Raw genomic sequence first — 15314 nt, 5'->3', positions numbered from 1 at the left:
GAACGCTTTCATCCTGCATTTCCACATCTCGGTCAACTACGCCCTCAGCACGTTTAGTTGCTTGTGATGTCGTGTGTTCTACATCAGAGCAGTACAGTGTTTCTTGTATGTCGAGCAAAACTTCCTCAATCTCTGGTACCATTGCCCTTTCCGTACCCACGACCTGTAGTTCTGAAATAGAAACGTAGGTCCTGGGATTCGCAGATAGTGTCCTGCGTAGTTTCATCAAGCATGAATGCGATCCCACTGTTAGTTCGAACTTGCTATCTCCGGGCAAAACAAACGATTCGGATAGCGATAGATATGTCAGCACAATAACCCTAGCCTCGTCAAAACTCATGTGTGAAGTGAACAATAGGCTAGTTGGAGTGTTTTCCAACTCCGAGTTGTCAAGAATCAGCCCTCTGAAAACTAAAATCGAATACATGACTGCAATGCAGCTGGGGAACTCCAGTCGACTTGGAGTTACGATCGTCATGCAGCCTGGCAACAGACAAACAGAGTGGTTTATCATATAACCTTGGAACCTCTCCTGTTTCGGTATAATACAATTGTAGTGCTGAGCTTGGGAAACGACTAACGTTGCTACTTTTGACAATTTACCGTCGGTGCACTCGCGAGCTTCTGTGTTGGGACTCGCGGTGGATATGGAGAGCGGAGGCACACCTGAGATTCCTCTGTGTATCACAAAAGAAGAGTAATCGCATGAAAACCATTCTGTCACATAACCAGTTGGAACCTGGATCTGGTCCGAGCTCTTGTTTGCTAGATTGCCCCGTGAGTCTGTGTTCAAAATCGTTTCCTTGGGCACGATGATCAGAGCATCTCTGAGTACGTGTCTCAAGACTACGACTATCTCATTTTCAGCTATAATCGAGAACCCCGACGGGACCCTGACCATCTCTTCTAAACATGTAAGGCCTTTTCCTAGACTCAACGCATCGTTGTCGCGGTCCAGATTGGGACGTACGGTCTTGAATCCCATCGCGTTATGTTTCGGGTTGTTACTCCTCAAAGGGCGTATGTTCCGGAGGTCCAACTTTGCAATTCCTTCTGGTATGTTGCACTTGAGCTTGAAAACGGTCCCGAGTCTGGGATCGCCCAAGGCTAACGCGCACAGTGTCACGATAATATCAGTTCTACAAGTCTTGTCGAACACCAAACACACCGATGTCTTCCAAGATGATGCCAGCATATACAGGGACACTCCATCCGCAGTGTATATGAAATCAGAGTCCAACTCCAATCCTCGTATGTCCCTTTCCTTCACTGTGAAATAGGCATGCCAGGACATACACGCAGATGGGTCGTGAAGCATATTGGATTCGTGACACAAGACCAAAGCTAAGGTGGCTCGGTCGCAGTCCGAATGTTTCCTAAAAACCGCGTTTTCGAACACGATTGCAGTCTTCCCAAACACTGTGCGTTCTCCAATCGATAACTCTCTAGTCACGTGCGGCTCCATGAAGTTCTCAATCCGTAAAATATGCCCGTATTCATCCACTACAGTAAAGGTGCTATCGTGGGTGCGTGCTTTGTACAAGAATCTCTCGGTAGAGAGTCCCGGGTTTGAAGACCCTATACATCTGCTCACATACTTGTCATAGGAAATCCTGCATCTCACCAAAAACTTTTTGATCCAGATAGGATCCAACTCGGGGAACACTGTGCTTTTTGGTCCGAATAAGTGTAATAGTTCCTTGTCCGTAAGCTGTAGTTTGGCTCTCCTTAGGCAAATATACACATACAGTATGTATTTATCACACATGCGAGGCGACCTTTTCAATCCCCTCGCATGTACCAGGAGGGATATGTTGTATTTCGTATTTGGTCGCGGTTCATCGTCATGAGTGAGCCCAGTAACGTCCCCGCTTCGGCGTGGAAGCGACCTGCCGGGTTCGACCATTCTGCCCCTCTGGGGCCCTTGTTGCACGAAGCGATCGCCGCAATATTCCTGAAATACGACAATCTTTTGATGGAGGAAACGGCAACTTCAATACATTCGTCAGTGAAAGAGGACGAGTCAATGTCAGTTCAGAATCAAGACTCAGTTAATGCACATGAGGATGATGAAGATGATGATGATTTAGATGATGATGATGATATGTGTTCTGCTGAGTCCTACGCTGGGTCACCGAAACCAGCCAGGGGTAAATGTATAAATCTGGATGATAGCGACAGCGGCGAAACCATGTCAATAACACAATCAGAACACCATTACACCCAAGACCATGAGCTAGCAGACAAAGCATTTTGGGAACCCATCAAGTGGTCAGCCGAGAGAGGGGAAGATGGTGACCAGAGCAATGGAACTCTCAAATCCAAATCACACGAAGTATGTCAGCGATGTCGAGCCTACGACACTCACTGTAGGTCAGCAGCCGAAAACTACAGGAGAACCTTGAACAATTACACGAAGGCCATGTCGGAACTCATGGTGGGGTTCAAGAAGGTACTGGAACGATACCCAGAGCTCAAGGCCGACTGTAGTGACGAGCGTGTGTACTACATGGTACAAGCGGCTCTAGGTCGCAACAACCTAGTTCGGGAAATGGTACGCTTATCTGCGGCTGGCGTAGCCCGTGGGTTCAAAGTGAGAGATTCGTGTGATGCATCGGTGACCGGTCAAATTGCCGCAGTTCACGAAGCGCTCAACACGTGCTACGACGATGGGGACGCGGTCAGGTTGATCCTGGACCGGTACGCTGATCTGTATGTGCAATACGTACAGGTCTGGCGGGAGATGTGCACAAAGGTGTCTAAAGATATCACGGTGATGGAATTAGTGAGCTACACGGAGGGAAGGCCGGGTGTTACTCACGGCGAACCATGGTGCGAAGCCAGAGCCTACATACACCGCATGGTTAGCCGCTCGAGGCGACTGACGCCTCGCTTGGTAGCAGACTATTGCTCCGACAAGCTGAAGGACCTGGAATGCAAACTGTCACGTGTGCCTCGTGACCTGAGTGTTCACAAGGAGGATGTGGAATCAGTGATAGATAACGTGCGAGAGAGATTGGACCAAGAGTCAAAACAATGGACCTCGGATTCTCACATGTCCGACTTGTACCTAGACATTCGGAGCGACCTCACGGTACTACACACGTTGGTTGGAGTGGGAGGACTCTCGGTTAAGACGTTGTTACACGAGAGACATTTGCTTGTGTCTCAGCTACGCAAGCTGGTGAGAAACCAGGGTTCTATCGAGTTACAATTACGTGACAGCAGAGCACAACTGAGAGAATGGAATGACAAGGAATAATCGTAGCGCACCTGTGCTTGTATGGGTACGTGTGTGTTTGCTCATTTTGCTTTGCATTTCGTTTAGAATGTGAAGTACAAACTATTCGCTTCCAGGAAACCTGCTTTGCGAACAACATGGATACCCTCCTCTCCACCGACCCACATGAGCTGTACACAGAAAACTGCGCTGTCCTAGCGGTCAATCTCCCTGGTACTCTCGGTGGTCACCGCTGCGCCAGTACTGTGTGGTATGAAACAAAGACCATGCTCACGTTGGCCGCCAGCTACCCGTGCCTGATAGCTTCTAGGAACGACTGTGGCAATGGAGCTCTTGACATGCTAACGACGGCTGGGGTATGGGGAGACTTCGGAGAAGCCTGTAAAGCTACTATGTCATTCCTAGACATTGGCAGGTTTTTGGATATCACCGAGGTATGCCGGACGCCCGTATGGCAGTATTTTCCGGATCAGGATGAGATCCAGATGATACGATGGTTGAAACGCGAAACACGGGAAATGAAGGAGATCTACATGTTATGTCAAAAGTTTTACTTTGGACGGTACGCCAATGATGACAAAATGAATGCCGCTCGGGAGATTTTGGATACAAATTTTGTTCATCTGTACACGAAAGCTCGTCTGTTGACGGTACTGGCTCAAGCCCTGATGGTGTGTACAGACAACCCGGTACTTTTCGATCGCTTCAGGTGTATTTTTCTCAGAACGGTCACTCTCTGGCCCAACTACACTCCAAGATTACAGTCTTGCGCAGAGGTAACCCTGGGACTCGATCGTAACTCTAGGCCGGACCTAACGGTGAAACTGATGGCTTCGCTTCTGAGAGAAGTGACGACAGCCAACGGGTTCCCACCGGTGGACTTCTATCGTGATGATAAAAATCTACTGGTTCTGTGTCCATATCTCAGTTCTGAAAACATTTATTTTGCCCCTGATATAACTTTAGTGTATAACCTAAAAAGAAACTGTTTGGGAGTCGAACCGGAACAGTACACCTCGGTTCCTCTGCGCATCAAGTACGGACATTTCAACATGGTAGCATATACGGTAATGAAAGCTGCCAGAAGTAACAGCAAACCTAACGCCTCACCCGGCGGTTACGCGTCTGGAAGTATCAGACCGTCTACACCTCAACCCAAGTACGTGAAATTGAACGGTGTACCTTCTGAAGAAGACTACGAGTCTAACTACCTAAAAGTCTGCAGCTTAAAGGACGCATCGGCTTCATTGTACGGCTTCTTGGTCTGGAGCGATCCCGGAGGAAGATATTACGGAAAAATCTGACTGTGAACTAAGGGTTTCGTAGAAATACAATCTTGAATTTAAATGTGTGATGTGTTACCTAGACACGACCAAGGAAGATGTGCTGCTAACACCATGTTTGTATTGTGATCACTCACACTAAAACACTTACCTAGCTATCGCGTTTAGGTCCTTTGTGTTGCTATAGGAATAAAAGATTTTGTTGGCGAAAAGGCTTACATTTTTACCATTTGTGTCTAATATTTGTTGATATAGTCTGTTTTTGTAACTCTGCTACGGTGTGTGAAATCACGAAACAAAGAAAGTGGGTGCGCAATAAAGAATCATTCACGCAAAGTAAAAGCAAAGGGTCTTTTATTCAAATTCGACATCAATGTAGGCACACACAGGACATAATGAGAGAATGATATATATAACCATGGTCACTTGGAAGCAAAGTAAACGTTTAATAACAAGCAAAGCCTTACAAAATGAACGATGCTGCAAATAACAAGTTTCGGTATACACTGAATAGTAGTGTACTTCGCATGGAAAATAAGCAATCGTCACACTGAAGACTGACATCCGTGAATGGTGTAGATCGTGTTAAATCTGCATCTCGAGCAGTCTTCTAGCGATTGCACAGCAATTGAATTTCAGACCGAAAGTCTCTCGCTAGACCATTTTGATGAGCAGACTTGAGTTTATCGAGAACACGGTGCACAAGATCCACAACGTCCTCATTCACGTACGAGAACATTTTGTAAGCCAACTCGATGCGATTGTCTATATTACACTGAGTGTAATACTTGTTGCCATCAAAATAACGCCACATGAAGTCTTTGGTGTCTCTATCGTCCATATTCTCCAGGACATCTCCGACTTTCAAAACGACACCACCTCGATGTTGGTCCAGATGGCTTTGAAACTGCAAAAAGTGACCCGCTGTTGCAGCCGGAGCACGCCGAGTGCACGACTCCAGGTGTGAATGAGGGCGCATCAGTATAACATCCAGCACATGTTGAGACATGATCTTGTATTCAGAAGCGATGACTCTGGCCAGAGTGGCTTCGTCTTGAAGTGCCACGGAGTCCAGGGTTTCACGTCTGGCAGTATTATCCCATGCGCGACGAACGTTCTCTCTCAGCTTGCCACACTCCTCGTTTGTGAAGCAGAGTAGGAGTGTGAGTATCTGCCGGGCCTTCGTTTGAGTATTTGCACTTTGTTCGCTAGACGCCAAACGTTCCCACGCGTCTATCAGTGTTGAACTCGCCACGTTGCCTTTTGGTTTTACAATGTCAACAAGTGCACGCACCTTGTCTCGCGTAGTGGAATTATTATTTTCTACGCTTTCAACTTCTCCGTATGTCAACACCTTGTGTTGCAGGAGGTGATCTAAAGCATGAGGCAACTTATCCTTAGCACGCGGATCTTCGATGTATTGGAGTCGCTTGCTTGCTAGTGCGTCAGCTGCCATTGTTGTGTTCTTTCACGAAATTAGATGGCTACGAAGTACAACTTGACAAAGTTTGCCTTCGGTCGACCTTTTAAATCTTCAACCCTCGGTTGGGAGATTTTACTACAGAGATCTTGCTGTCGGTCGGGAGAGTTTAGGTATCAATGGGTGGTTAGTCATGAATGTAGTTTGTGAAACAAAGTCTCTGGTTTGCTGTGTCACAACGTGATGTAATACGCCACTGCGTATATAACATGTGCAACGCTCTCGGCCTTCGAGGGACCAAAAGCCGAGAGCGACTCTGTATTGTTAATACAGAGGTGAGAGCGTAACATTTCCATTATCATCGATTTGTAATGTAGATAGCATGTCTCGCCAACTGTAATAGAAAGTAGGCTTGAAACAACCTGTGCTCCCTTGAAAGTTCACTATATAATTTGGGTTTTCGTGAATGTTGACTTCTGGTATCCCTATATCCGGCGCCATCTTTATGTTGAAGTAATACACCGGTCCGGTTGGGTGAGGTTCTAGGTAAAGCGACTCTGAGCTCAACATGTGTGATACCGCAGACGATTGGTTGAACAGCAAACATAGCAGACATGCGGACGGGTTTATGCGTAATGCGGCCATACCTTCTTCACGTGTGTCACTGTAAGATTCGGGTGCCATCAACGACCTGAGCGGACTGCGGTTGCCCGTGGGTGTCATCAGTAACATACCTTTGCAATTCCGTCCGTTTACGCAGAAGGGCAACCGTTGATCGTTCAGCATTCGAAGTAACAGTGCTCTATTGTACGTATGCCGAACCAGAGCCCTGCCTGGTATAACTCTCTCTGCGAAAGACGCCATTAGAGGTTTAGGGTTTTTAGCCAACAGTTCCATCACGGTTAACACCGGGGTGCAACTGGTGCACAGCGAGGTCCGAGTGTGTTCGCATGTACACGGCTCGACCGCGTATGTTTCGTGGAATAATGCTCTGACGTCCGAATTGGAAATGTGCCTGCTCTGTGACACTTTACGGATTACTCGATTTCTGATTTCTCGTCTGTAGCAGTCCACCTTGTCTACGTCGCAAACCCGATATTTGGCATCGGCGAGGTCTGCTGAAGATCTGGATTTAGGCCACAGAGTGCACGTTTCGCGATGAGTGCCTACATCTTTCTTGCACTTGACGCAGACGCCCGTGCCGCAATCGGACGAGCAACTAGCGCACAGCCAGAGGCAGCACACCTTTTCGACCGCGCCCTGGAACGTGGAACATGAGCCGCATATGAATCGCGAGATAAAGTCGCATTCTGTGAAGTGAGGCTCAGTAAAGTACCATTTAGGATTGTCGTCGAAGCACATGGTGCATACTCTCACGTTACAAGGACATCGAAGCTTAATGCCGGATCTGTGTTTATCTTTGCTGCTCTTCACCAAGGTCACTAGACACACCAGACACTTTGATCCGTTGGTCCTGGTTTTGCGATGGTTAGCATGTGTGTCTCTGTAGCTGACTGCAGATACACGTCTGTACAGGTTTGTGGCTTTACGTACAGATCTGACCAGCGCATCTTTACGTTTCTTGTCACAGTCTCTCAGCAGATCTTCAGGAACCCGACACAAGACTAACGGAGCGTCATCGATGGCTAACGGAGAGCTATGCTGTGCCATGTTCAGAGCTTTGTCGCTAGAACCCGTGCCCGTTATAGACGGCATGCTCTATGTCCCTGGAGCAGAAGGCTTTCGTTTGAGCGAACTGATGTCCGTCGTACCTTGCCTCAATCACAGGTTCAACTTCCCTCACATTGCCAATGTGATGTTACAACAGATGCGTTCGACCAAGAGGCACTGCTCTTGTGTCCAACGCGCGCTAGAGGATAAAGCCAGAAAAGAGGGACAGCCCGTCGAAAGCACTAGTCACGTGCAGCATCAAAAGGAAGGTGGTGTTGCAGGAGCAGGACAGACACCTCGCCGTCAAGTCGATAACAAAAAAACAGTCTGGGCCTACGAGATAAGCAATGTTGTCACGGCTTATAAATGGATGCTGAACAATCGCAGCAAAGACTATGCAAAGTGCTGCGATGCCGTAATTGTGTATCAACTCAAGAAATCCAAGTGCCTCCCTCCGGGGCTCTACGTTTACAGAAGGAGACCCAGGCACTTTGGGTGTACTGTCGAAAGACCCATAGCTGTCGTAGAACAATTTAACTTTAGCAGGCTGTCTGCTAGCTCCGATCTGCCTAATGTTATAACGATCAACATGTATCCCGGTTGCGACAACTACAGCGCGATGTACATAGTGACGCGTAAACACGGCAGACTTACACCAGAGTACGGGAACAGGATATTTGGAGAGGCCGCGGCTTTGGGTCTCATAGAGCCACATTCGCTCGGAAACGTGTTGGCATCCGAGCGTTACGGAGTGGCACTTAGAACAGAGAGGATGTACGTGCTAGATTTACGGTGGAGGGGTTTCGACACCCAGACAGCATGTGTCGATGCCATACCCAAAGTAAAAGGCCTGAAAGCTATCATGTGGTCTAACCATAATAATAATGTACAGGACATCGAATGTAGAGTTCTGAGTTGGATCTTTGGGCACTCAAACGAACTACCCTTGGAAGTTCAGATGGTGGACAACACGCCCGAAGCTCTCGGAGTGAGGTACATACTTCTGGACATGGAAACTTTCACTGGTGCTTTACCGCAGCCTCCTCGTGAAGATGCTTCGTTTTTCATACACACGTATTTCACTGGCGATCTCGCCCGGGCCACAGCCGCTGTGGGTGAGTTCGCCGGATCCAAGAGCAGAATGGGCTCGCCTTGCCGGGATTTTGACTTCTGGTATATGTTACCAAACATGGGTTGTTGTCATCCAACACCCTACACCTGTGGTGATAAACATGCTCGTGTGCACATAACGGACGAAATGAGGGCGGCCTTGGTAGAATGGACACTTAACACAGACGGTTCGGACTGTCAAGGACTCGCTGTTCAGCACACGCTGTACTATCACTGTGAACGAGCCCAGTACACGATGATGTTATGTCACACCGTGCAAGATGTGGACAATTCGCTTAACATGTTTAGACTGTGACCATGAACAAGGACTCGCTGTTCAGCATACGCTGTACCATCACTGTGAATGAGCCCAGTATAAGATGATGTTATGCCACACGTTTAGACTGTTGCATTTACGTAGCGACTGGCAATTGTGTATATATATATATATATATATATATATATATATATATATATATATATATATATATATATATATCTGTGTGTATATATTGTATATTATACATATGTGTGTATCTTGTGTATATGGAATAAATGAACATGTCGTACAAAACATCTGAAGTGGTTGTACTATTTACATTATGATCTCTGGTGAAACATTATCTATTGTTTCTTCCTTTTTAGTGTGCTGCGATGGCTGAGGACTTTGGTGTTGATGAGTGGAAGAAAATCGCAGCAGCCCTACATTCCGGAGCACTCAATTTCAACAGAACATTCGAAACAACCCAAGATGCTATCAACTATCTTTACAATTACCGTATCACCCATAAAAACCTTAGGTTCAACCCCGGGCAATATCGGGATATTTGCTCCGATTGGGTTTGCTCCAGCTCCAATCTAGCACACCGTTGCTCTCTCAGACTGAGTACGTTTTTCGTCAATGGTATTGCTCACCGATGCACTTTGTGCAGTGGAATAGGCATTGAACTGCAATGCCTGAAAGACAAATTCAAGTACGATCACGATGATAACGCGGACCGCTTGAAAACAAACGCCCTTCCACCGGCACCAAGTGACCAAGAGCTCTTGTCTCTCCAGCATCTGGAACACTTAGCTGTCTTCCACACACCACACTTCTTGTTACTCTTCCTGGGGTGGGTGAAAGATAAACGGTGTGTATTGCACACTGACCGAGGCCGCGCACACGAAATGGCCTGTCACATATACCAGGCGTTTAAAAAACGAGACACCAGCCTATCCATTCAACATAGAGAGGACCTGGCTTGCAAATTTCTTATGCTCTGGTGGAAATACACAAACAGACGTGGCTCTAACACGTCAGGTGTCAAAATCCCATACTACATTCTAATGTCCACCGCAAATGGCACGTGGAACCCCGCACACGACGCGTTCCCATTCAGGAAACCCGAGCCTTTGTACGGCTTTATCACAGCCAAATGTTTGTGTCACGATGTGTGGTGTGCAGACGAAGGCTCTTTCGAGCAGCCAGCGTCGCCTAGAATGACAGCTGTAGTAAACAATGGAGTTGCGGTGTATTCACTGTACACGGCTATACCAAAAGTACACGTGGAAATGACCTTGGATAACATCACCGCGGTTCACAGGACCAGAGCAGCACTTGAGTTAGACGAGCTACAGATGTGGTGTAGCGAGCCGCTTGAACCTAAGTTGGACTCCATAGTCTTGGAGGACTCCAGAGATGGTAATACTGCTTTGCTGCATGTGATCGTAACATTGAACCCGAAGTGGATTCCGCTCGATTCGTGGTTAACTCTGCAACGGCAGGCCACCAGCGGCGGCCCTTTGAGTTCTGCTAGATGTAAAGTTGCAATTGGTGTACTAGGTGCATTGAAGGACATGTACCAGAGGTACAAAGTACCTCCTAGGCAGCTGTATCGCACTGCGCTAGATCTGACCAGCGCGTTCCTTGTTCACACTGAGACGCAGGATGTTCTCTGTTTATTGCCGTATGTCTCCATGGACAGAATGTACAGGTCATCCAACAGTCCAGATGACAGTGCAAGGCTTCGGAGGGCTTGTTGTGGAATGGTCTTATGGGTACTGTGTGATAACGCCGAGGAGAGCGTACTAGATGAATGGTGGCGAACCGGCAGTTCGGAAAGGTTGCCTACCGACTGGCTGCTGTCTGAGTCGCTGATGCTGTGCAAAGAAGGCTTTCTTAATACAAACGCGTGGTCTAACATAAACACGGGAGCGTATGGCTTCAGAGACAACACGGGTGTCGACAGTCACATTACATGGCTGGGAAACAGTCCCATGCCTACACCGGATCTGAAGCGCAAACTGGAAGAGATCGGTTTGAAAGAGCCTTTGCGAGCAACAGTGGTTGAAATATTACAGTGTCGTGCAGCGGGCGTATCGCCTACAGCACTACCCGAAGCATATGAAGGACTGAAGAACTCTCTCTCAGTCAGTGCAACCTGTGTTTCTATGACCGACGACATGATCATGGACCAACAAGGGCTCCGCGGTAAAAGGACGCTCTCGCGAACTGACAAAGATGAGTATGACATTAGCTACCGCGATGGATTGAGAATCGAGATGTGCGATAATCTAACAAGAGACATAGCTCAAAATGTGCTTGTCGAAGACGAACATCACACCCTTGTTCAGTCAAGCTCATTTCAAGAACCACCCAGCTACAACGAGGAGTTTCGTACAGACCTAAACCTGACTGCCAACAGTCACTTTTCGTTGCCGGTTAATCCAGAAGAATTATATTTTTTGCCATCTAGCACTACGCAACGTACCGCCAACGACAGCTTTATAAACCCTGATACAATGTACTTCAACTACGAGTGTACCGATTCAGCCGATGCTGTGTGTAGCACAGAAAAGCTCAACAGCGTGCTGTTTGAGTTGTTTAAAAATCGACTGCCGAACGAACATGAAAATGAACAAGAAAAACGCGAGCATTTCATGGATATGCTGGCAACCATGGTACCGTCTGACCAGACGGAAGACTTTGCCGCAGACGAGCAACAACGTGCTATCGCAAATGATTACGACAATGGTGTTGTTGAAGACGGCGATGCTTGCCGAAACGGAAATGCAGTAGCGGCAGACTCGGCCGACGATGGGAAGAACTCAGAAGAAGGACAATTTTCTAGCCCCGCTGTGCCTGTCCCAGACGAAAGCCTTCATGAGGTCAGGTTTTCTCGCAAGTACGTCTCAGATGCCGAGGAACAGGAACGGTTCCCTACCGCTAGCGAAGAAGACTTCATATCATCTAAATCCAACTCCAGATGGAAATGTAACGGAATCAAACAGGATGACTTAGAGGCCGCAAAAATATCGTCCACACCATATCACCATATGACCTACACTACACCTTTTAACTCAAAACAAAATAAGATGTTATCAAAGCTCAAGTCACACGGCTTTGTTCTCTCGCACAGAGACATCCCAGATACACCTCAAGTCGACCCCTGTGTGGATTTACCGAAACACACTTGCACCCATGGCGGTCATAACAGCACAGAGAATGCAATCTCAGGTGTGAGGAGAAAATCTACCAATACAAGCAATGTGAACTGCGCACTGGGTGTAGAATCATTTTCTAATTTAAAGCTTGGACGCAGATTCACCTGTCCTACCAGCCTAGAATCCTACACGTTCAAAACACCATCAGTGACATTAAATTGCCGCGAAGGACCGAGGACCTACTACGCCGTAGACCTCTCGAAGCCTCCGCGTGAAAAACAGGGATTCCGACATGTTAGGCTGATCATCAACGACTTCCCGATCGAAAAGACACAGGAAAGATTCCTCACGCTCCTTACCACCGAGATCACGTATCTAGGACATGTCATGACCGCACAAAATATATCCGGTCTGTTGTCTCACAGGGTCTACTCCGAGGACACGAAGATATTTTACGTTATACTGGATATGCACACACAGCTGCAGATACACCCTTTTGTCCCAAGGACGTTTGCGATGCAACTCGCTAAGCTACCTTTCTTCAACAAAGGCGCTGTGGCTACTTTCGTAGGAGAGTGCGCAGGAGAGTGGAATCTCGGAAGCCCTAATGGATTAGCGAACATGACCGAAAGCCAACGGTGTACTTTAGGATATCACGTCGCAAAATGCCTTATTAAGGCACAGATTTTGACAATGACAATATTAGGCTTTCCTTTGACGAGCATACACTGCGCTAGGATATGGCGACACGGTGACGGTTTCAGACTAGATTTTCTCGCTTGTCTGATCGACCAGGTCACAGCCAAGTTGGAGGCAGAGACAAAGACGGATAAGCCTAAGAGTCGTATCAGGCAAGGTGGACATGGTTTTGTCTCTCCGGTGGCAAGTGGTGTAGCTGCTATCCGGAAAGTGCTCCGAGACCTCGGGGTAGATGAGTTTACACCTAATTGGGACAATATCCCCAGGCAGGATGTGAATGCTTTTCACGAGATGTACAGGCTGTTAACGGGTGAAGCAGTGCTAGACCTGTTTTCTTTACTGGGTGAACGTGAGACTTATCTACCTTTGACTCTGATCGGCAGAGAGACAAAGAGCGAACCGTTCGCTCCGTTTAATATCCAAATACACAACCAATACTTCAAGTGGAATACGGCTGTAATAGTCGAGCCCTTACAATCGGACGACGCTGTACCGATAGCTCGTGCATCTAAGCTGGAACCTCTGGAGGAGTGGCGGTTCCTCCGGCGGGTGAGAAAAAGACCCCCGCATGTTCTCGAGTATAGTGAGGAATCTACAGAAGAGGACAGGGAGACGAAGCCCGGTCCCTCCTCGGATGTCCGGAGCCCCGGGTTGAACTCTCGCGTCCCACGGACAGGTTCAGTGAAAAAAAGACACCCGCGTGCTCTCGAGTATAGTGAGCAATCTACAGAAGACAGCACGGAACCGGAGCCAGGTCCATCCTCGGACGCCCGGAGCCCCCGGTCGAACACTAGCGTCCCACGGACCGGTTCAGTGAGAATGTGTGATCCTACTAGATCCAATCATGACAGTTCTATGCTGCGAGCAAGGGCCAGGTCATCAAAACCCAAAATTCATAGATCTAGATCCACTACACAGCCGTTGTCGTCGGACAACGCTGAATGCTCAAGCACACAAGATGTTGAACACACATCTGGCGCGGATACAGAGAATTATCTGACCTCGGACTATGATCTAGAGCGGACAAGCTATAGCGTGTTTTATGACAACTGACAATTTCTGTACATTTAAAGGCCATCTAGCCAATTGAGAGGAATGTAATTATATACACAATCCATGTAACCTTTTTTTTTTGGTAAATCACGTTGTTGTTTCTTGGGATTGCTTTATGTATGCATGTTTGATGCTGTTTTGTAGTACTTTATTGTTGTGTTCTGAAACTTTTTGTAAACAAAACTAACAACAATGTCTCTTGTGTACAATCTTTATTACACACCAATGGTCAATCACAGGGCAATTGCACTGATAACAGGTTGGAAATGATGGTTGTCAATGTGAAAATAAACATATTCAACACTGTAAAGAGGGTACGAATTCTTTGTTATGCACCGAGAGTTTTGTCCATGGGCTGATAAAATGAAGTGTAACTCGTCTACCGTAAGCCACCTGTTGTTTTTCATGAGAAGATCATGTAGATCTTGACCGGTCTTTGCCTTGTTGGTCTCCAGGTACACTCGAATTTCTGGGTTTTCTTTGTTGGACATCATATACTTCACGGTTTGCGTGACCAATGCACGCCGTGCCTCGTATCCGCATTCCTCCGATCGGTTCAACAAAACCGAAGCTGTGTGGAATCCGCAATAACCGTTGCCCCTCACGCTTTTAACCGTGATGTCGTTCAACCGAAAATACTCCTTGAGCGTGTCGCCGCTAGGTACGGAGACAGTTTCCTGTGACAGGGCTGCAGCGTTCTCATCAAAGACAACACACCAACCACGTTGCGATAAACACAAGAATCCAGGAGCCCACCGCTTGTACTGCAGATTTGTTATGTTATACGCGGTGCGGCCAACGATTATCTGAATGTTTAAGCCAAAAATACCTCCGACCATGGCCGTTACTGGGATGAACTCGTTCTCTTTGCTACACATGAAACACAGTCGTTCGATGTCGTTGCACACCGATAGTTGACAAAGGTTATGTGGGAGTTTTTTTACTGACAAGTGTACCATAACAGCGAGGGCTTCAGGTGTCCTGGGCTCCGCAGTATCGGGGTTCTTCATCATGAGCATCCACAATGCTTTTATTAGCGCCGGATATAGCGTTTCGCCTCTGGTGTCGACGCTTTGCAATACCTCCTGTTTGCTGTACACTGTTTGGCCTACATTTGTCATACAAGGGTTGTTTATCATGGGTCTAGGGTTGGTTGTGCGTGAACTGTCGATTGGGCAGCTTGTCTTATACCTTAAGAAGTTGTCCGGGTTACTGAAGCCTAGATTAGCAATAGTATCGATAGCAAGTTCCTTGCATACAGAGTACTGTTTCTCAACAACCTCAGGATTCTCAGTTATACTAAGGATAGACATCACATTTGCAATGTCACTCTCACAATCGTCCTTATTCTGTATCTCATGTGTCGTATCTCCTTGAACACCGGTTACACCGTTACTACCTTCACAGCAAC

Source organism: Pelmatolapia mariae, linkage group LG3_W (genome assembly GCF_036321145.2).
Source record: "Pelmatolapia mariae isolate MD_Pm_ZW linkage group LG3_W, Pm_UMD_F_2, whole genome shotgun sequence".
Lineage (NCBI taxonomy): Eukaryota > Metazoa > Chordata > Actinopteri > Cichliformes > Cichlidae > Pelmatolapia > Pelmatolapia mariae.
The sequence above is the reverse complement of the archived record's forward strand: the minus strand, read 5'-3'. Positions refer to the sequence as shown.